This window comes from Stegodyphus dumicola, chromosome 8 (genome assembly GCF_044657685.1).
Source record: "Stegodyphus dumicola isolate Sdum_Otavi_A_Nest chromosome 8, ASM4465768v1".
In the NCBI taxonomy this organism is placed as follows: domain Eukaryota; kingdom Metazoa; phylum Arthropoda; class Arachnida; order Araneae; family Eresidae; genus Stegodyphus; species Stegodyphus dumicola.
In genome coordinates, this window is record NC_140775.1 from 182442016 (window position 1) to 182465228 (window position 23213).

A 23213-nucleotide genomic window follows, 5' to 3' on the forward strand; every position below is an offset into this window, starting at 1 on the left:
ATGAGCTGTGCCCTAGCCGTAATTCGGATTCTGGATCTTTCAATACGAGCCGGAAGAGCTTTCCTATTACACGAAAACTTCAAGGGGTAATCATCGGGGATAACCGAACAGTGTTGCGATCTATTGATAAGAAAATAGTTCAAATGTCAATGTTCAAAGTTTTAGAAAATTGCCTTAAGAAACTTTTGAGAATTTTCTGACAAATAATATGGACCGAATGCAAAAATAAACGATAAATTATTAAGTATTTTTTTCGCTTAGCGCCACCCATAGACTTCCATACATTATAGTTATCGCTTTTCCCACTTCTGCAATTTTTCTTTCCTCTTGAAGAAGAGGAACTTAACTCTTTCGCATCGATAGACGACCAAATCTGTTTTCAACAAACATCGAAAACAATCGTGTTTACGAATTTGTCTTGGAATAGTTTTCCTTTCCCCCTGCGGTTTCATCCATTGTGTGCAGTTTCACCTTAGAGCCAACTGCACCTGCGAACCAGAATGCCAGACTGCACCTGCGAACGTGAATAGCTTTCCGTATTTCTTCTTTATTTGCTTGAAAAGAATGATTGACATGTCTTTTAACAACTCGCGAAACCAATGAGCAATACACTAACGTGGAGGGGAAAGAACTAGGTAGAAAATAAACTAGGCTTTGGGGCGGTTTGCCGTTGCCTGAATGAACGGGCGTTACGGGCGACTTCGATGCGAAAGAGTTAAGTCTTATCTCCCTCAAAAGCGATACAACTTTACTGGAGATCTACAGCAATCTAAGGTTTCTTTTTAGCCCAGTTTTAAAATTTATCCCTCCCTCATTTGAAAAAAAAATAATAAAGTTAAAAGCTTTCAAGGCTAAATTTAAAGTGGATTTAGAATTCGTGTTATTGATTGGATCATAAGGAGTTTTTCGGGTGTGAAATACCTCCAAGTGATTCCCATTTTTGTAAATGAAGAAGGGATTCGAATATGTTTAGTTGAATTGAAATGCAAGACGTGGTTTTCCAACCAGCGGTGGCAGCCGAGAAAGGATTTAGGAGCATGCGTTTCTCCGAACATAATTTTCATGCTGTCTGTCGAGAAATGTCCAGGTTTGCCATCTTACAGCTCTGTATATTAAGCCAAATTGGCAAGGATACTACAACAGTTTGTATCTGGAAGAATGTCATTAAGGACCGAACTGTGAATTTAAGTTAAAAAAAACCGAGTGTCCAAGAAGTCCATTAACATTTGAAAATTCCCTAATTCACTTAATAATGTAATTAGACAGGTAAACATTGACATACATGCTTGAAATGCAATGGGGTTTTATTGAAAGTAAAAAATCTGATGTGTATACCACATGACTTCCTTGTATGGGATATTAAATTATACGCATTTTTTCTTGCATTTTATTTAAACTTATTGGATTGAATTAAACCTACTTCGCCGACAGCGCATAAACCACAATAGAATAAATGCATTCTTTAAAATTCACTTTGTTTACCAAAGCGACACTCTGGCGCTAGGTTTACTTAACAGTATTATATTTCGTTCATATTATAACTCAGAATGCAGAAAATTTATATCATTTAAAGGATTATCTAATCGTTGCCACATGTTCTATTCAAATACTATAATAAAGCTAGAACGATGTATAAAAAAATTAAGCAAACAAAACAAAAAGAAACAGTTTTTCACAGACGATTGAGTATTGCTCATTCAATTAATTCAGTTATCACTTCGCGACAAGGCAAAAATGCATAAAAACTCAAAATATCTGTATTAAAATTACGAAGTAAATCTTAAACGCTAATGTCCTCGAAAAAATTCCAGAAAGGATTAAGCATGATTTAAATAATAAATGAAGGCGTTATCTTTGTTGTTGCGAAGCTACGTTTCTCTAGATTGGCAACAAATCCGCTACTCGGCTGTTTCAAATGTAAACAAGAGTATTGGCCGCCTTCAAATTAGGCTTAGCGGCACTTAAACAATTTTAAAATCGTTGATAATTCTAAAAATATTGCATACAGATTTACTAAAGGCATAAAACCCTTAACCGGAAGATAAAAACAAAATAATTCAATCATTTTTAAAGCAAAAAATGTACAATTTACAAACATATAAGAGTAAAGAAACTGAGATCACTGAGCCGGGTAACAGAGTGGATATATTTATAAATATATTTATATACGTTTGGCGCGGCGAATTGCAACCAAAATACGAGGTGCACATCTATATGTTATAGGAGTTCTATATACAAAATTTGATTGTTCTGAGGCTACTCGTTTTTCAGTTATGCGAGATACGTTCGTACAGACGCTACGAAAAATTCTCTTCAGAATTCATTTTAAAGCAGTTTTTTGGTTTTTTTTTTTTTTGAGAAAATAGTCTTTTATTCTGTCCTTACGTACAGATATCACGCAAAAACATCGTTAAATTGCATTCGAAACGGTCAAAGTGGATATTTTCGTTGAAATATGCTGAAGGTTTTCGCGATTACAATACTTCCTTTTTACTTCCTACAAGGAAGTAAAAAGTGCTTAGAAAGATCGGCAAATAACATATGATAACGCAAGCAACAATTAGCATAACAATTGATTTTTAGCAAAGGATATGTTTTCTTGCAGCAGCTGTTCCACATGTTGGCCTTCATTCTTCAACAATACCTGTATTCGAGGGACAATGTTGTGAACAGCACTGTACAACATATCTGTAGATACGGTGAGAAATTGCCGTCGGATGTTTTCATTTAGCATCTTTAATGAGACTGGAAGATCGCGGTAGGTTAACGATTTGAGGTAACCCCATAACCAATAATCACATGGATTGAAATCTGGGGACCTGAGAGACCAAGTGTGGCACAAATGGCGGTTCAGCACGCGATCCTCACCAAATGATGTGTGTAGGAGACCTTTCACACGTGTAGCAATACGGGGGGGGAGTGTATTGCTATTACACATGCAAAAAAGGTAAATTGACAGGGATGCTGCAGACAGTCATACCTTCTAACAGGCAATTACCAGCCAGGCTATGGATCATGCTATTCTGTTACATATCAGCTTACCTCGCATCCACCCCACTGACAGATTGAATAGCAGAGCCATTTATTTCCTCGAAGAAAAAGGGTCCGATCACGATTGGTGTGATAAATCCACATCACCCCCGGACTCACACCCGGAGGCGAGGATAGAAAAGTGACCGATTCTCTTTCTCACTGCAGCTCATTTCATACACGGTTCTGTTGCGGCGTCACTGACATTTGCTGCCTAGCTTCATATGTTGATCTTCTTTAATCTTTGGCTTTCAATAAAACTCCATGTTATTTCAAGTATGAATGTGTGTCAATTTATTCCTCTCTACTAACATTATTCAGTGAATTACTGAATTTCCAAACGCCGGACTTTTGGGTCACCCTGTACATGCAACTTTGCAACTAATTGATTGGAATGAAAGAATGGAATAACTAAGGCAGGATTCTACTATTGAAAAAATTCCAAACATAATATTGTTTTTCTTTTAGTTAAAGGCCCACTAACAGCCGAACGGTAAAATCGTTGAACACTGGTAGTTCGGTCTGGAGTTCGAATTCCAGCGAACGGGCTCGCTGCATGGGGATTTTCATCGAACATGCCTAAGAGCATGTTTATTTTAGAAAGTTCTCCACTAAAAATTTCTTATGGCTCATTGCGATTATTTCATATCTTACTATTTTTTAAATAACAAATTTATTATGATTGTGTTGCAAAGAAAGAATGCTTTTTCTTGGATTGAGATAAGATTTGTTAGCCATTTGTTATATAATATGGGATGTCAATTTTTACCGATACTTAGCAGTTTCTTTAGCATTTACTTTTAAGCATATAGGACTAAGAAAACAAATTTGAATTTCTCGTTTTCAAAAAGCTTTTAGACAACTGCCCTATCAGGAGTAATATAGCCAAGATTCCACGTGTTATTTTACAGACTCTTATAACAACGAATAAATTAAAGAAAAATCATCAATTATGCGTTAGCCGATTCAGTATTCCTGCATGTTCGCCATTATCCCATTTATATCATATTAAGTTTAATACTTTTATCAAAACTGACGCAGTAATCACAAACAGTTCTGCGAAGCAGCCTCACGTATTCTTTCTTTCAATCTTTTCGGGCATCTCTTCATGCAGCAAAAACGTAAAACAAAAAGAAACCTTTGGCGCTCCATTAGACTAAGTGGAAATGCTGGCTTAGGAATCGTAAAACTAAGCATCTATCAAACTAAAAATATATCTTAATTCCTTCACTGCCTTGAGACTGAAGAAAGCAGAAGAAACAAAACAGGAGACACATTCGAATAAATCAAAACTAGCTCCCGCAAATGAAGCTGCCAAAAATTTTTCCACAGACGACGATGTCAAGTACAGACCTGGAAATGATTTGTGTCAAGAGCTTTATGGTGGAGAGAGCAGTTTGCGAAAGAAGAAAATATCAGGCAATTTAGTTTTTTCTACAATTCCTTTATTTTGCAAAAGAATTCATAAGAATGGGACAGGAGTCGAAACGGGTGTCAAAAGTCTTAAACGTAAAATGAAGCTAAATCCCAATCAGATTTATGTGTGAAGTTTAAAATGTTTTAGATTGTTACCGTAAAAAGTGCAAAGACCATTTGCAATCACCATTTGCTTATAATCACTGTTTGTTTCTTGTAATTAATTTTCAATTCAGTAATCTATGTACATAAAGAAGAGTATCTGTATCTTTGGTGTGTTTCCTTATTCACGATTAACTCAGTCATTGCTGTAGCTATCATCACCAAACTTTCTACAGTTTATTTCTAGGTTCTAAGAAAGGTCGACCTCTACTTTGTTTCCAAACAAAAGTAGCTAAAATTAGAGACACTAATTAAAAACTCCAAAAACACGAAATTACGCCCACATTTTTCCGAGTGGCAACAACAGTTTCGTAAGCTGCAGATACAAAACTGCTTTATTTTCAGAAGCGTTGCCACTGCTCGCTTTCAAATAGTAGAGTTTGTTCATAAAAAATGTCTAAGTTTTACAATGAACTACAAATAGCATTGCCAAATATTAAATACTTTATTCCCAACTTCAAAATTTCGTTGAAAGTCATTTTCACTGTTTCCATCTTCGTACGACTTAAGTATTAGCCGAGATATTAATTTAAAGCTCTGAAAACACTTATTTTGGCACTCATTTTTTCGACTGGCAACAGTCTCGCGCGTTGGAGACAAAACGGCTTTATTTCGAAAACTGTTACCACTGCTGCCTTTCAAATCGTAGATCTTGCTAATAAAACAATACTTGTAAGTTTTACAAAATCTATATATATATGAAGAAGAATGTGTGTGTGTTTGTTGGCGTTATTGATTTCTGATCAATTACCATCACTTTTTTGCCCCACTTAATCGACTAAATTTGAATATAGGTGAAATATTGAACGGAATTTGAGATTTTATGACCATTTGATTAGGAAGAGGAAAATCGTTAAAAACTGCGTGCCCTGTTTTCTGATAATGAGAGAGAATTCGTTTATTTTCCTATCGGCACTTTTCATGTGGGTTCCATATCACATCAGATTGCAAAATATACGACTATGAATCGTATTTTTTGCATCGTTCTCAGAGAAGGTTTACAGCGGTATCGTTCTCTCTGTTGTTAGATATATTATTCTCAAACTTAACTAAAAAGAATGTTTGTTTGTGTGTTCGCAGTACACTCAATCATTACTATAGCTTCACCAAACTTTCTACAATTCTTTTCTGGGTCCTGGGAAAGGTCGACGTCCACTTTTTTCAAAAAGAAATCAATATATATTAATATATATTTGACGCGAATTTAACGAACTTCTGGTTAAACACTCAGTAATCTGAAAGCTTTGCTTTGTCGCTCTGCAAAAGCGTGAGATATATATGTTACCGTAAAAGACCGAAATTGGAGAATGTCGACTTTCACCGGAGAATGTCAACATTCACCAAATACGTCGGTGAAAGATCGAATATTGCACTACATTCTTGTATATTCGGACTCTCACCGGTGTATGTCGACAATCACAGATATGCTCTGGTGAAAGTCGAAAGACCGAAATTGGAGAATGTCGACTTTCACCGGAGAATGTCAACATTCACCAAATACGTCGGTGACAGATCGAATATTGCACTACATTCTTGTATATTCGGACTCTCACCGGTGTATGTCGACAATCACAGATATGCTCTGGTGAAAGTCGAAAGACCGAAATTGGAGAATGTCAACATTCACCAAATACGTCGGTGAAAGATCGAATATTGCACTACATTCTTGTATATTCGGACTCTCACCGGTGAATGTCGACAATCACAGATATGCTCTGGTCAAAGTCGAAAGACCGAAATTGGAGAATGTCAACATTCACCAAATACGTCGGTGAAAGATCGAATATTGCACTACATTCTTGTATATTCGGACTCTCACCGGTGTATGTCGACAATCACAGATATGGTCTGGTCAAAGTCGAAAGACCGAAATTGGAGAATGTCAACATTCACCAAATACGTCGGTGAAAGATCGAATATTGCACTACATTCTTGTATATTCGGACTCTCACCGGTGTATGTCGACAATCACAGATATGCTCTGGTGAAAGTCGAAAGACCGAAATTGGAGAATGTCGACTTTCACCGGAGAATGTCAACATTCACCAAATACGTCGGTGAAAGACCGAATATTTCACTACATTCTTGTATATTCGGACTCTCACCGGTGTATGTCGACAATCACAGATATGCTCTGCTGAAAGTCGAAATGAGAAGTCATAAAGTGCCATAATAGTTTAAGTTGTTGCAATAAATAAGATTTGAATCGCATAATTTAGTAAGTTTTTTATTACTGTTATTTTATTTTCTCATTTAGAACGTACTGTATAATTAAGTAAGTTTTTAACTTCTATTATTTTCCTTTCTCATTTTGAATGTATTGTGTGTTTTAGGTTCTCATGTTCTTAAGTTCTTATTTCAAGTCTCAAGTGCGTTTATTCACGACTGAATTACGGAGAAGAAAATATAATATTGTTATATGTTCAACATTCACCATTAGTACATGGTGAATGTCGACATTGACCGGTGTAAGTCAAAAATAAGAGTATTTGGAAAATATTTCGGACATACACCAAGTGACTATGTGAATGTTGACATTCACCGGTGAAAGTCGACGTTCTCCAGATTTCGGTGTTTCACCGTAACATATATATGTTCCAAATTACTCAGCGGTGTAAAAAAAAATGTGTTGCCACTCGGGAAAACGCGATTATATTATTTTCTCTCGAATTTAATTAAAAAAACTCCACTATTTAAGAGAAATATGTTCCATTACCCAAATTAAAATGTTTGAAAATGCATTATCGTTTAGCAAAGTTTAAAATATTAATTTTTTCAGGCAATAAAACGCACGCATCAACATGCGTGTCATTGCATCACACGCATTTTCTTTGCTTTTGGAAGTGAATTTGTAATAGTCGTCTCAAAGCGTTACTTTTGCTGTGAAATCAATTATGCCACTAGACCGAAAAACAGATGCTTGATTTGTACCTTAAGCACGATAAAAAGGGGCATCACGAGGTTAAGAAACAATCTGGCAACGGGAAGCTAGATTGGAAAATAGATGGATAAATTATCACATATTGCAGAGTCTTCAAATTTAAGAATGAAGCACCAGAAATGTCGCTATGCTGTTCGTATCTTCAGGTTAAGATTTTTTTATGCCTTTAGTTAATCTGCATTCTGTAGCTGTAGAATTATCAAGAATTTAAAAGTTGTTTGCTTGAATGTGGTTAAGCCTAATTTTTCTTAACATACCAGGAATATTTGTTTACATTTGAAACTTAGCAGAATAGGGAAAGTCTTTCTGCGCCTTTAGGGTCTTTTTACAGAGTGGGATCAAAGGAAAACAGTTCTCTGCATCAAAAAATCTACCTTCTTTGCCTGCTGGCCATATTCCGCAGGAACTCTAAATGTAAAAATTGTTTTTTTAATTGCTTTAATTGCATTTGGTGTTTTATGTTTTTCTATATCTTTCAATTTTTAATGAAGATATTTTTAGTTTTTATGTATTTTTGCCTTGTCGCGAAGTGAGAACTGAATTAATTTAATAATAAATATATCTCCAATGAAATTCGAGGAAATAAGTGCTCCGTATTAGCAGCAAATTTTGTCACCAGAATGTTTACGAGTAGCGTACGCGCAATAGGTAAGCGGCGCTGAATCGTTTGTTAAAAATTGTTTTTTATTTATTTAATTTCGTTTATACATCGTTTTAGATTTACGTGTGGTTTATAGTATTGGAATAGAACATATGGCAACGATTAGATAATTCTTCAGACGATACAACTTTTATGCATTCTGAGTTGTAAAATGAATGAGATGTAACGCTGTTAAGTGACCCTAGCGCCAGAGTGTCGCAATGGTAAATAATTATAGTGAATTTGAACGAGTGTATTTTATTGTGGTTTATGCGCCATCAGCGAAGTAGATTTAATTCATTTCAACAGTTTAGATGAAATGCATATAATTTAATATTCCGTACAAGGAAATCATGTGATGTAAACACCCGAATTTTTATAGCAGATTAATGAAAAACAGTAGCGGCCAAAAACAGTGCTCGGTATGGGCTTAATGCTACTTAATTTATATTCCGTCGAAGGTCGAAGAAGAAAGTATTAAGCGCAGGAAAGAATTAATGTAAAAATATCTCCTTAATTAAATATAACCCTTATAAATTTTTGTAATGGTTCAGTGTATTATTATTTCTTTTTAATCCATCAAACACCAGACTAGCAACTAGAAAGTCCTCCACGAAGGCCTCCCTCCTCTTAGGCAGATAGCCCTCGAGGCTTTGCCGTAATTAAATAACCTAACCAGACTAGCAACCGTTATTAGGTAAGCACAATTAGTGTTTAACTTAAGATTTGTTTCAAATGTAACTTTTTATACAATCAAGTCAAATTTATCTCCAGAACGTCTTTATAGAAAACGCATTTTCTGATGTTCCATTTGCAATTTTAATCAATAAAAGGAACACACAATGATCATCTTTTAACCCGAAAAAGCAGTTATCTGTATACAGACAGGAAACATTCAACAAAACAGCAATAAAAAACAAGAAGCAACATTTCTGAAATGTTTGTTTTTAGCATATACTCCTTACTCATCGCCCTGGTATCTCACGTGCTGTTTTCCTCATCAGGTAATAGAACAACCATTTCATTGAATACTGTAAGCTTCCTTAGGAGAATAATCTTGTAAATATCTGCATAGCTAACCCCTAGGGTGGAGAATAAATCACATTACGGAGGTATCCTTCCCCCCATTTCCGAAGAGTCTGTTGTGCTTTTTGCATTCGCATTCCTGGAGCTTCATTTGCTAAATGCTTGACGGGAAAATTTCACCATATATCAACACTTCCCCCACCAAATGTGATTTTTTTAAATGCTGAACACTTACTCCAAATTGGTGGGTATGCAAAAAGGATTATTTTCACTTTTGTTTATGTGTCTGTTTCTATGCCTATACCTCTTACTCTCAGACAATCACATAAGAACATTAATTTCGTATTAGAATGCCGTATCCATTGTAGGAAACAAAGAATTAATTATAATAATTTTATTAACAAAATTCTGACGTGTACACCATATGACTAGCACGGAATATTAAATTATACCCATTTTTTCATACATTTCCTTTAAACATATTTCATTACAGATATATTTCTCATTCAAAATTCAGTTCTCACTTCGCGGTAAGGCAAAAATAGATAAAACCTCAGAATATTGTCAGTAAATTTGAAAGATATGGAAAAACATAAATTACCAAATATAGTTAAAACAATTAAAAAAAAACAATTTTCACAATTAAAATTACAGTTTGTACGCAAAAAAAGCGATTTGCCCAGCGGAGAAGACAGCGAAGATGCAGGAACGGATTTAATTCACCATCCTGCTAAGTTTCAAATGATAACAAACATGGCTGCTAAGGAAAAAAATAGGCACATTTTCTACGTGGTCAGTAAGCAAACAATATAGTATATCACATTCCGTAACTTTTCTGAATTCATTTCTGTACGAATTTTAAATAATTAAAAAAAGTACTTTTTTTTTAAATTGACGCAAAACTAATAGTTTAAGAAATTCCTTAATAGAAATGTTTTTGCCCTGAAGCTGGAATTCCAAAAGCGCATGGTGAAATCTGAGAAGGAAAGGAGCTTAATCCAGGCAGAACTGCTTTTTGAAAAAGAATCTGATGTGTACACCACAACGAAATATTAAATTATACGCATTTTTTTCATTTCCCCGAATTTCATTAGAGATATATTTCTCATTCAATTAATTCAGTTCTCACTTCCCGAGAACGTAAAACTACATAAATCTCAAAATATCATAATTAAAAATTAAAAAAATATAAAACACCAAATACAGTTAAAACAATTAAAAAGACAATTTTTACAATTAAAATTAGATTTTTTACCCAAAATAACAATTCGGCCAGCGGCAACAAAGCAGATTTTTCCATGCACAAAACTCAAAGTTTATTTTCGGTCCCGCTGAGAAAAAAGACACTAAGTGTGCAGAAACTGATTTAATTCGCTATTCTGCTAAGTTTCAAATGTAAACAAATATGGCTGCTATGTAAACAAATTACTCTTAGCCGAAATTAAACAAATTTTAAATTGTTGATAATTCTACAACTATTGCATGCAGATTAATTTATGGCATAAAAACCTTAATCGGAAGATAAGACAACATAATGGAATCATTTTTAAAGAAAATAAATGCGCAATTTACCAATATATAAGAATAACAAAAAGCTGAGTTTACCGAGTAACCGAGTGGGTACATACATATATATTTATATGCTTTTGGTCGTCTGGATTGCAACTTAAAAGGGTGGTGCACAACTACATGTTATAGTAGTCCTATATAAAAAATTTTAACGTTCTGAGTCTACTTGTTTTTTGAGTTATACAACATATATACGTACGTACAGACGTCACGGGAAAAATATGTTCTGAATCCATTTTAAACCCTTTTTGGGAAAAAGAGTCCTTTATTCTGTCCTTACGTACAGATGTTACACAAAAACATCGTTAACTTGCATTCGATAGTTGTCAAAATGGGTATTTTCGTTGAAATATGATACCCGGAATATTTTGCGATTATAATATTTCCTTTACTTCGTACGAGGACTTAATAATGTTAGGTTCCAAACTTTAATTTCTTTCATAGACACCAGGAATATGTTTACTAAAAGTATAAATGACTGATAAACCTGTTACGTACTTTAATATTACTACTATTACCTATGGTATATGAAAATATTTTTATTGCTGTTATCTATTTTATATGGTGTATGTGTCTCAGACAGGATGGTTGCAAGAAGCGACGCTAACTACCATACTGCAATGCCCGGGTAGGAATTCCAGAGAAGGCATAGATGTTTGTTATATTGTGTTATAGTGTGTTATAGTGTGTGTCTCATGGAGACACTCAAAAAATTCTCTAGACCAGTTTGATGGTAGGGAAAAAGCCCCCTTGGACTCTTCCCCCGAGGTGGCTCTCCTTCACAATAGGGACAGAATCGGGGAAAGTCGCTCAGTCACCTGTATCGTACTCGAAGCTCATACGAATGACATACAAAAGCATGAGCTCCTTGGCACATTAAAATTCGGGTTTGTTGTGATTAGGTCACAGAAGTGAGATTAGTCAAAACAACACTACACTATACATAATTAAATTTTTTCATTATGTAATTATAATTGCTTAGCAACGATATTATGTATTGTGTTTAACTCTTTCGCGTCAGTAGAAGCCAAAATCAGTTCCTCTCAGACATCTGAAACGCCCGTACATACGAACTTTTGTTGGAATGTAGTTCCTTCCCCCATGCGAAGTAGAATGTTACAGCGCTAACAATAACCTACTTAAATGAAGCGATTATTTCTCTCTTTGGGATCTTTATGCTGCTTCACCCACTGTGTGCAGTTTCTCCTAAGGACGCGATTGCAACTGCAAGCATCAACAGCTAAACCTTGAAGCTAAACAAAAGAGAGGGAAGGGGCATTCAAATAAGAGTCGCTTCAAAAGAATGACTGATGTGTTATTTAATAACTCCAGGAACCACTAAGCCATGCACTACTATTGTATTTACTCGCGTAGTAATTGCACCCTCGTTTTGAAGCAGAAAATGTCGCCAAAAGTCTACAATACTGTGTAGCAGATTTCCCCGCATAGTAGTCGCAAATAGACTTTCACAATGAAAAATTAGCAAAAAAAAACGTGTGACTATTAGGCGCGTAAATACGATACGAGGGTGGAAAGAACTAGGTAGAAAAATGAGCTTTCGGTCGAACTGTCGATGTCTGAATGGACGGGCGTTTGAACGACTTTGCTGCGAAAGAGTTATTATACAGGGGAAGGTCATAAAAAACGTCCTCCATATGTGAGCTTGTAGCGGCCTATCCGCTCAACCAATCAAAATAAAATTTCAAATATTGATATTTGATAGTATGTGATCGAGACATTGAGGATCTGATAAAGTAATGCTCCCACGGTTGCGGTTACAGAAAAAAATTCGAAATGTTCGAACGGCAACATCCACTTTTTTCCTGCGCAAACTGATCAGCGCATTTTGAAACCATAAATGGCGTTGGAAAGACAGAGGTATGCGAAAGGTGTCAGCGCAAAATATTTACAAATGAGAGGATTGTAAAGGACCAATGGCAACACAAGAGAGGAGAGGGAGAAAACTTTTATCGGAATTAACGAATTTTTAAAACGTCCAACGTTTCAAGATAGAGTCATCTTCCGTAATTTTTCCGTTTCCTGGCCACCGAGGTCCTCTAACCTCGCACCGTTGGATTTCTGGTGTTATATGAAATCTAAGGTGTACATATCAAATTTACGAGGTTTGCCGGAATTAAAAAATGCCATAAAACGTCAAGCTAGATAGATTCCTCCCCCGATGACATTGTCGTCAATATTCATTATTTTTGTCAACAATCACACAATATACTACAACAATATATTACATATATTGAATATATGCGATACTTTAAAGCCTAAAGCATAATATATTACAACAATATGCAATGCGTTAAAGCCTGCGAAGCATTGAAATTCGAATAAAAGTTCTTTTCCCTCTCCTCTCTTGTGTTGTCATTGGTACTTTACAATACTTTTCTTTGCAAACATTTTACACCAGAATTTTTGTCATTTATGTATCACTCCAACTCCATTTATTGTTTGTCAATGCACTGATCAATTTTCGTAGGAAAAATGTAGGTGCTGCCATTCGGAAATTTCAGAATGTTTTCATAATAACCGTAACCTCGAGAGCTGTGTTGTCTTAAGTCATCAAAATCTTCAGCGCATACCTTCAAATAACAATATCTGAAATTTCATTTCCATTAGTTGAACGGATAAGCCGCTAGAGGATCATATACCGAGAAAATATTTTATGACCACCCAGTATATATATACAGACTTAATAGTAAGTAGCAGCAAGATGCGGCTGGCAGAAGAGATAATCTAAATATTCAAAACCCTCAGCTTAAATACACAAAAACCTAATTAAATCTGATGAGAAATACACAAAGCGGAAGTTGTAGTAAAGGGTTAGATCATTAATTAGAGATTTAAATTAATTAAAAGGTTAAATAACTGGTCAATTAACATAAAATACTATACAAATCTTTTATAAACATCTTGCATGAGAAAAATTATTTGAGGAGATATCAAACGTTAAAGAAGTATTTGAGACAAAAATGCTTTTATAATGATTCTCAGTTCGGATTTACTCCTCGGAAGTCCGCTGAAGACGCCATTATTCGCCTTTGTAATATCTTGCAGTGTGCAAAGAAAATGAAGTATACTACACTTCTTATTTTCCTGGATTTCAAAGGAGCTTTTGATAATGCTTAGTGGCCATCTATCTTAAAAATTTTAAAAGATGTTGGTATACCACATAATATCTATAACCTTCTGAAAAGCTTCTTGAACGAGAGGACTGCTGAACTTCAGCTTGGGAACGAAGCTAAGGTTTATTCTCTAGAAAAAGGCTGTCCTCAAGGCTCTGTATCCGGACCTACTCTTTGGAACATAATCATAAATGATCTTTTAAGTCATCTCGACGGTTGTTTAAAAATTGCGTTTGCAGACGACTTACTATTAATTTTCCAATGAAGGATTTTGAATAACATTCTTTTGAGAGCACAAGAAGTTCTAGATTTTGTCTCCAGTTAGGCGATTTCTCATAAACTCACTTTCAATCCTTCAAAAAGTAAAGCTATGCTTGTTCCCAGTACGTTTGATGAACAAAATATTGCTTCTTTGATGCTCGATAATTCTCCGTTGGAATTTGTAGAAAATGTTAAATATCTCGGTGTCATTCTTGACCAAAAATTAACATGGAAAAAGCCCATTGAATTCCTTTCTGCTAAATGTGAAAAAATTATTAATGGCTTTCACCTAATTTCCAAAAATACTTTTGGTGTAAGCTACGATGATAAGAAACTCATGTATAAGCAGTGTATTGTACCTTTCATTTCGTACGGCTGTCGTGCTTGGGGACTTGTTCTAGCCAAGAAGGTTAACAAAAGAAATTTAAGAAAGATTCAACGGAGAATTCTTCTTCGTATTATTAGTGGCTATAGATCTTTAAGCTATGAGGCTACTTTTGTTTTTGCAGGAGTTCCGCCTATTGATTTTGAAATTGCATATAAGAATAATATTTTTGAGTCATTGGCAACTCATGCTTCGGAAGACTGTATTAATGGAATTGTTCCCTTCAATGATCTTCCTCATCCCGCTGCTTTAGAACCCATAAATTTCTGCGATTATAAAGAGACTGCTGAAATAAGTTTTCATATGGTTTTCTTTACAGATGGCAGCAAGATGAACAACAAGGTTGGCCTTGCATTTCTTCTTTCTGAAGGCCATTCCAAGATTTGTTTTCTTAGACACCGTATACGGAATGAATGTACAGTTTTTCAAGCAGAACTTCTGTGCATTTATCTTGCCGTCAAATGGATCCAGGATCATGGGACAACATCCTCAAAGTACCTTATTTGTTCTGATTCTCTTTGTTCTCTTCAACTTTTGAACAGTATTACAAGCTGCGATAAATTAGTTATCGAAACCCTAGTAACTGTTAGTTCACTTAGAATTAGAGGTATTGATATCTGCTTTGCTTATGTGCGTGCTCATCATGGTTTCTACGGAAATGAAAGAGCTGATTTCTTAGCTAAAGATGCCTTAAATTTACCCATTGATATCAACATTAGCATTCCAAAAAGTTATTGGAAGTCCTTTCATTATAAAAAGCTTTTAGCTATGTGGAATGAGGAATACATTTCATCTTGTAATGCGGAAGTCGCCAAAAAGTTCCTTCCTTCTATTTACCATAGACTGAATTCCGAGTCTTTCCTCTCGTTAAATTTTAAAGTGTCTCAGTTTTTATCTGGTCACGGTAAATTTGCAAGTTATCTGTTTCGTTTTAATATACGATCAAACAATTTATGTGAATGTTCAAAAAGAGTTCCTCAGGATGTGGAACATTTGATTTTCTCGTGCCCTACATTTAATGGCCCTAGATTATGCTTACAGAACGATTTGAAAATGTTCGGAGTGACTTGGCCAGTGAACTTATCTGTTTTCGTGAAGTCCAGACTGCTGTTCTCTGCTTTTGTTCGCTTTATTTATGCATGTAACTTTTAATGTTTATTTATACATGTAACCTTTAATGTTCTAGTTAACTTACTTCTGTAAGCCCCGTGTTGTACATAGTATGTGGTGCACGGGGAGTCTGTATGTTCTCAAACGAAAGAAAAAAAAAGACGTTAAAGAAATTGTGTCAGAAGAACTATTGTCGCATATCTTGTGTGATTAAAACCTGAATTTTTCTCCCATGTCTCAGAATTCTTTTAGCCCAAAGGGCGTTAGCTCAGAAGGGTTATAAATTTCGTTTGGGCATTTTGTCGCATTTCATTATAAACGGCGTTTTATTTTTCAAATTGCTGCCAGCAAATACAATCGCCCTGCATTATATTTAAAGAAATTAAATAATGAAGAATCTGCATAAATGTATGCATATTTCTCAGATTCTGATAAAACTACGGTATCTAAAGCGATCGAGGTTTGAATAACGTACGTCTCCACCCGAATATGGGGATTTGGAAGCACAAATTTGGAATTTGTTTTATTGTCTATTTCATATTTTCTAAAGCATTTATGAGTTTTTGGTTAACAAACTCAACGATTTGAAAGATAAGTACACTGTATGGAAAAAAAATGATCTCCAGCGCGCTAGACTGTGTATCAAAAATTCTAAAGATATGCTCTTTCTAAGTCATTTTACGATATTGCTGTTGAATTCAATTTTATGATTTAATAGCGAAGTATGTGATATTTAATAAACAAAGGTAACACACAAAACGTTAAAAAAAGCACTCTTGGTCTTGATATAAAATCTGAAAACTTTCAGATTTTTTTAAAATTATTCTAAAACTAACAAAATAACTTATTTTTATAGAAGACACTTTTTATTTAATATTTAGTTTCATTAGTAGAAACATGTTCCTTGATTCCAGAATCATAATATTTAAATTCTGTCCTGTATGTCTTTCAGTTTATTTGCATAAAATTTATTTCCTGTTACTTCAAATATTATATTACGAATTTGTTGAAATAACCGTTCTGTAGTTAAATATACATTGTCATAACAAAGCAGATCCTTTCATACGGATGACTAATTAATCCTTGTTGACCTTGATGATTTAATCATCCAAATTCGTCTTAGCACGGCAGAGAACATATACTCTGTCGATATATCTGACAGATGCCATTCATTTAATTTAATATTCACTATCTACATTGTGATAAGCTTCACTATCAAAATTACGCACAGAGATTAAATTATACGCTTCTGCCTTATTATACTAGTTTGCTATTTTTAATTGATTAGTTGCACTTAGTTTTATGAAAAGACCATATTTCAGACCATATTTCCTCAAACATGTATCTTTTACGAAAAACTCCGGCAGAAATATTTCTTAAAATAATCAGAGAATTTTGAGAATTAATTTCAATTCAAAGTGTGTATAGAGAAGTTTTTCGAAACAAAAAAAGGGGGGGGATTTGGATTTTTCATAAAATAAAGAAATCGTCACAGACAATGCAATAAATAATTAACAGATACTGACCACCAACTCGAAAACTCCAGGATATGAGTAGGAATCTCGCATAAAGCTTCAGTATTTGTGTTCCATTCTTCTAGCGGGTGTAATATCGTTCTTCTCCTTGTGGTGTCCTCTCGGCATTGCTTTCGGCGGTAAGATGACCCAAACCCATTGGTCATCGACTCATTTTCAGAAAAAGCTTGGGAATCAAGTGCCTGGCTGTTATGGGGGGAGAGGGTACAGAAAAGGACTTAATACGGTTTCTTTGGTTTGTTTCATTATGGCAAAGCACAATAGGAATTTCTGTCTGAGGCAAGGAATGCCTTCATAAAGGCCTTTCAAAAGGAAACTGGTTCAACGTTACATATCGCGAAACCACGAATCTTACCATGTAGAAAGCTAATTTTTTGAAATTAATGCCACAAAATAGTAGAGCCGTGCATTATATTTAAATTAAAAACGAAGAAGCTGAATGAAAGTATATGTGTTTGTTGCATTGTGAAAAAACAGCGATACCTAGTGCCATCCAATTTTGAATAACGTAGTCTTCCACCCGAACATTGGCACCTGCAAGCCCGAATTTTGATTTTTCAATTTGTTTTATAATTTGGTTTTCATATTTTATAAGATTTTAATGAATATTTGATTAAGAAACTCAACAATTTCAAAACGAGTAATGGCAATTCACAGCGCGGATTAAACCGCTTAGCCCAAAGGGGTGTTAGCCGAAATGCTTTCGAAACTCGTATGTATGTGTCAAGGAAACAGAACGCTCCTTTGCGAGTAATATAAAATCTGAAAGCTTTCAGAATTTTTTTTCCTTAAATTTATTAAACCCGGAATAACTTAGGCAAGGCTGGCGATAATCCGTAACAGGAAGACGAGGCTGCCAGAAGCTCTGACTTTAAAGATCCATACACAATAACTAATTTGCATTTTGGTGGGGTTTAGGTTTAGCTTATTATGTCAAAGCAGACTAGGGTTATCTGCTCGAGGTACGCTTTCATGGAGGTCTTTCTAAGAGAAACTGGCCGGTATATATATATATATTTGTTATACTTGGGGAAAACTACGAAAACACCCATGCCACCAACTCTTTCGTCTGGTTTCGAAGTCAGGTTGGAACTACCAGTATTCAGCGATTTTATCGCACATCCGCGGGCATGCTCATTCTTGTGAGAACTATAATAAACACTAGAAAGCCCGGCGGTCATACGAAATTACCTCTGTTCTAGATATTATAAATTGTAATTAAAATTATTTGTGCAAAGGTGTCTGCTATTTCAAACTGAATTACCCCGAGCAGGCAGCGAGGACGCCCCTTTGCTTACTACCTCACGGGGTTTCCCCCTTCTAGTTGCTTAATTGCTTAAAGTAGGGTCACTGGCGGTACATTTCTTAAGCCACCGCTAGCTCAATGAATAAAGGTGATTTAAATAATGAAATGTTAATTCACATGTCAAAGGTCTCTTTGTACACAACATTTCTTGTGTAGATCTTTCCATCATTTTTAAGCTCGCATTGCAGAGGACCATCCATTATTTTTAATTTTACGTCCGTTCTTTCACGAACTCTTGAACAGGCAACATAAAGTTGACCGTGTCCAAATGCAGGCTCAAGTAAAAAAATGACAACACGCTTAAACGTTTGGCCCTGAGACTTATGGATGGTCACTGCAAAGGCAAATTTTACAGGAAATTGTCTACGTCTCAATTGAAACGGCAACCCTGCACCGTGGCAACTTCACCGCATTACCTAGGACAGTTACGCAAGCAACCAATAAACTATCGGCGATAAACAGACACTTAAGCCGCATATATACATGGGGTAAAGTAACATCATTTCGGCTGGATCCCGGGCTTAGCCAAGCACACCGTTGGATTCTGCAGGTCCTTGGCACGCCATTTTGACCAGTCGTGTGTTCTTGGGAATTTAATTAGCCGAGATATTGATTAAAAATTAATTTTTCCCTACGTTTTCCCTACATCCTCCACTTTCTTTCTTGGGTTCTCCCTATTATAGAGATTTGGCTAGGTGCCAAATTCTTTTTTCTCGAATATCTACGGAAAGGCGCCGAGTTGAAACTCGAGACGCGTATCCTCGGATTCCAAAAAATTCTCCGAATCCATCGATACCGCTCTCATCTTCGTACGACTTTTATCGGCCGAGATATTAATTAAAAACTGTGGAAACGTTAATTGCCGCGCTCATTTTTCCGAGTGGCAACAATAAACTATCGGCGACACACACTTTAACCGCTTACAAATATACTAGAAAGCCCGGCGGTTATACGAAATCACCGCTGTTCTAGATATTATAAATTGCAATTAAAATGATTTGTGTAAAGGTGTCTGCTAATTCAAACTGAAATACCCAGGGTAGGCGGCGAGGACGCCCCTTTGCTTACCGCCCCACAAGGTTTCCCCCTACTACTTGCTTAATTGCTTAAAACAATGATAACTGCATGTATGGCTATCAGTGTATATGGTCTCTTTTAATACCGTGGCAACTTCACCCCATTGGCTAGTACAGTTACGCAAGCAACCAATAAACTATCGGCGACAAACATATACAAAAGCCGCATATAATAAAGATGTTATAGTAAAGGTTTTAATCACTATAATTGAATAATTGACATAAAATATCTTATAATCTTTTGTTCTTAAGTTGACATATAAACTTACAGTATGATAAATGCTGAAAGCTCGAAATGAAAAACCAGAAGGTATTCCAGCTTAAGCTAAAAATAACTTGTTTCATCACATAGACAAAAGTACTACTTTAATTCAGCCTAAAACTATTCTCTTGATTTGTGTTTTGGAGGCAAATTTCTTGCAAATTATAATTAATTAATACTAGCATTTTAAATTTCTTCCCTTATAAAAGTAATTTTAAAATTTCGTCTCATGCATACTCGTCTGGATACGAGCTTTCTATTTTTTCATTTGTTAGCCCAGAAGGGCTATTAATTTCAAAACTCCATTTTACGTTGAAAACTTTAAATGTCCGTTTCACTTTTCAAATTATTGCCACCAAATGTTATCGCCCTGTGTCATATTTAAAGAAATTAAATATTGAAGGATCTGCATAAATGTATGTAAGTTTCTCGCATTGGAACAAAACGACGGTACCTAGAGCCATCCAATTTTGAATAACGTAGTCCTCCACCGAATATGTGTATCTAGAAATCCTAATTTAGAATTTGTTTTATTATCGATCTCATATTTTGTAAAATGCTAAAGAATTTTCGATTAACAAACCCAACGATTTCAAAGCGAGCAATGGCAAAACTGTATGGGAAAAAAATCTGAAAAGTTTCAGAACGTCCAAAAGGGTATTTTTATAACATTTTGTGTTTTACCTTTATTTATTAAATATAATGTTCTTCGCCCTTATACCAAAAAATTAAGTTCAATAGCAATATCGCAAAATAATTTCCCATACACAGTCTCGTGCGGTGAAGATAAAAGTGTTTTTTCTGTGCAACGTTGCCATTGCTCGCTCTGAAATACTTGAGTTTGTTAATTAAAAACTCGTTAAAGTTTTACAAAATATGAAACTGATAATAAAACAATTTCCAAATTTTGACTTCCAGATGCCCATATTCGTAGTAGGATTACGTCATTCAAAATTGGTTGGCTCTAGGTACCGTTGTTTTATCACAATGCGAGAAACACGGTTACATTTATGCAGATTCTTCATTATTTAATTTCTTCAAATATAATATAGGGCGATAATATTTGGTGGCAACCGTTTTGAAAGTGAAACGGATATTCAGAGTGAAAAATTGCATAAACAATAGTCTCTCAGAGACAAAGCCACTTTTGACTAAAAAAATATTTTTATCTCCAACACGCGATACTCTGTATCGGAAATTTACATTTTTTGTATATTACTGCCAAGTAACTTTGGAATTATCCCCTACACAGACTCTTACAAGACCGTTATATTCTGCCAGATCTGCAGGCTCTTTAGAGCTACTGGAGCTCAATGATAATTGGATAAACCAAGACATTATGATTGTGAGTGTTATGATCTTTTGCCCTGAAATGCAGATGCACTTAACACCCCAAAGATCCCCTGGGCCATTTATTTGGATTGAAATCGCTCTCCTTTAGGTGCTTCAGGGCGTTTGCTATTACTGGAAATAGCAAGATCAGAAATCCTGCAGCAGGTACCTAGGGAATTATTGATGTACCAAACCCCCCTCTCGCTTTCCTACTGTGTATATTACAGGCTATTCTATTGTTCTAGCGGGCAGATTTCTTCCATCTTTAATATCCCGTTTTACTCTGATTTTGGTAATGGAAGTATGAAGTAAAAGCAATAGAAGAAAGAGAAAATTCTCTTTGGATTTAAACATCAAAATATTGACTCGGAAATAAATTAATTGGACTCTTTTTATATTCTGTTTTTAGTCCCAGAAAAGTTCGTAATTATTGAACAGGTTTGTGTTTTATGATTTTAATTTTGCGGCAAATTTTCTGCATATTTGTTCTCTTAATGTACGTTTTGTGTACTTCTGCAGTATAATATAATGTTTCTATCCCTTCTCTAAGGGAAACTGACTTGTGTGCACGTTATACATTTATTGCATTCTGCAATAATTTTATTGTATTTTGTGTAACAATTATATCTATTGCATTTTGTGTAATAATATTATTATTATTAGTTTCAATTCAGTTGGATTTGCAGACCTGTATAATGATTGTAACTGAATTTCGTGTTTTATGATGAACTTGGTATAATCCTAATTAAATGTTTGGAACCAGGGATACTGGCAGAAATCTTCCTCTGGTTCTTGGCGATGAATGTTGTCATGAAATTGATGGCATTTGTTGATTTATCGCCAGTATTGAAGCTCTAGAAATACTTAACTTTACGCTTGAGAAAGCCTATAAACAACAACAACAAAAAAAAAAAAAAAAAAAAAAAAAAAAAAAAAAAAAAAAAAAAATCTGAAATTTTGCAGATTTTAAATTACGTCCAAAGAGGCGTTTTTTTAACGTTTTGAGTGTTACCTTTATTTATTAAATATCATGTTCTTTGCACTTAAACCATAAAATTCAGTTCAAGAGCAATATCGCAAAATAATGTTAAATTAAGCATATCTTTAGAATTTCCGATATACACAGTCTCGCGAGCTGGAGATAAAAGTATTTTTTTTCTATATAACATTGCCATTTCTTGCTTTTAAAGCATTGAGTTTGTAAATCAAAAATTCGTTAAAGTTTTACAAAATATAAAATCTATAATAAAACAAATTCCAAATTTGGGATTTCAGATGCTCATATTCGCAGTAGGATTTCGTCATTCAAAATTCGATGGCTCTATGTACCATTGTTTTATCACAATGCGAGAAATAGACAATCATTTATGCAGATTTTTCATTATTTAATTTCTTCAAATATAATGCAGGACTCTAACATTTTGTGGCAACAGTTTGAAAAGTGAACCGACGTTTATGAGTCCGACGCAAAATGCCAAAACAAAAGCAATAGTCCTTCGGGACTGAAATCCCTTTGGACTAAATAAAAAAAAAAAAAAAAAAACAGGTTCTGAGAAACATAGATTCAATTAGTTTGAATTTGCAAAATTACATGCGCCTAAATAAGCTTCGGCTCAAGATTCAATATTCCTTAAATACATTTAATAATTTGCATCCTAGTGTGAATTGATAAAAATGGAAAAAGTAAAGGTCATATGATGAGCTGGCTAGTTAACAAAATAATTCCATATATTTACTTTTTAAAAATATGTTTAATAAAATACTGAATAATTTCAAGATTAAACACGTCATTTCCTCTATAATACGATGAAATGATGCAGATATTATTCAAAGAAAATAATTATTATGTAAGGAACTGATTTTTACGAAATACAAAAAAAAATATCAGCGGATTTTTTAAAAAAATAAAATTTTGTTAAAAAATTTAATGAAGATAATGAAAAGATTTAAAGACACTTTTTTACTAGAATAGCTGTAAATACAGATAACAAAATAAAAGAAAAAATTACCTCGAAAGCAGAATTTTTT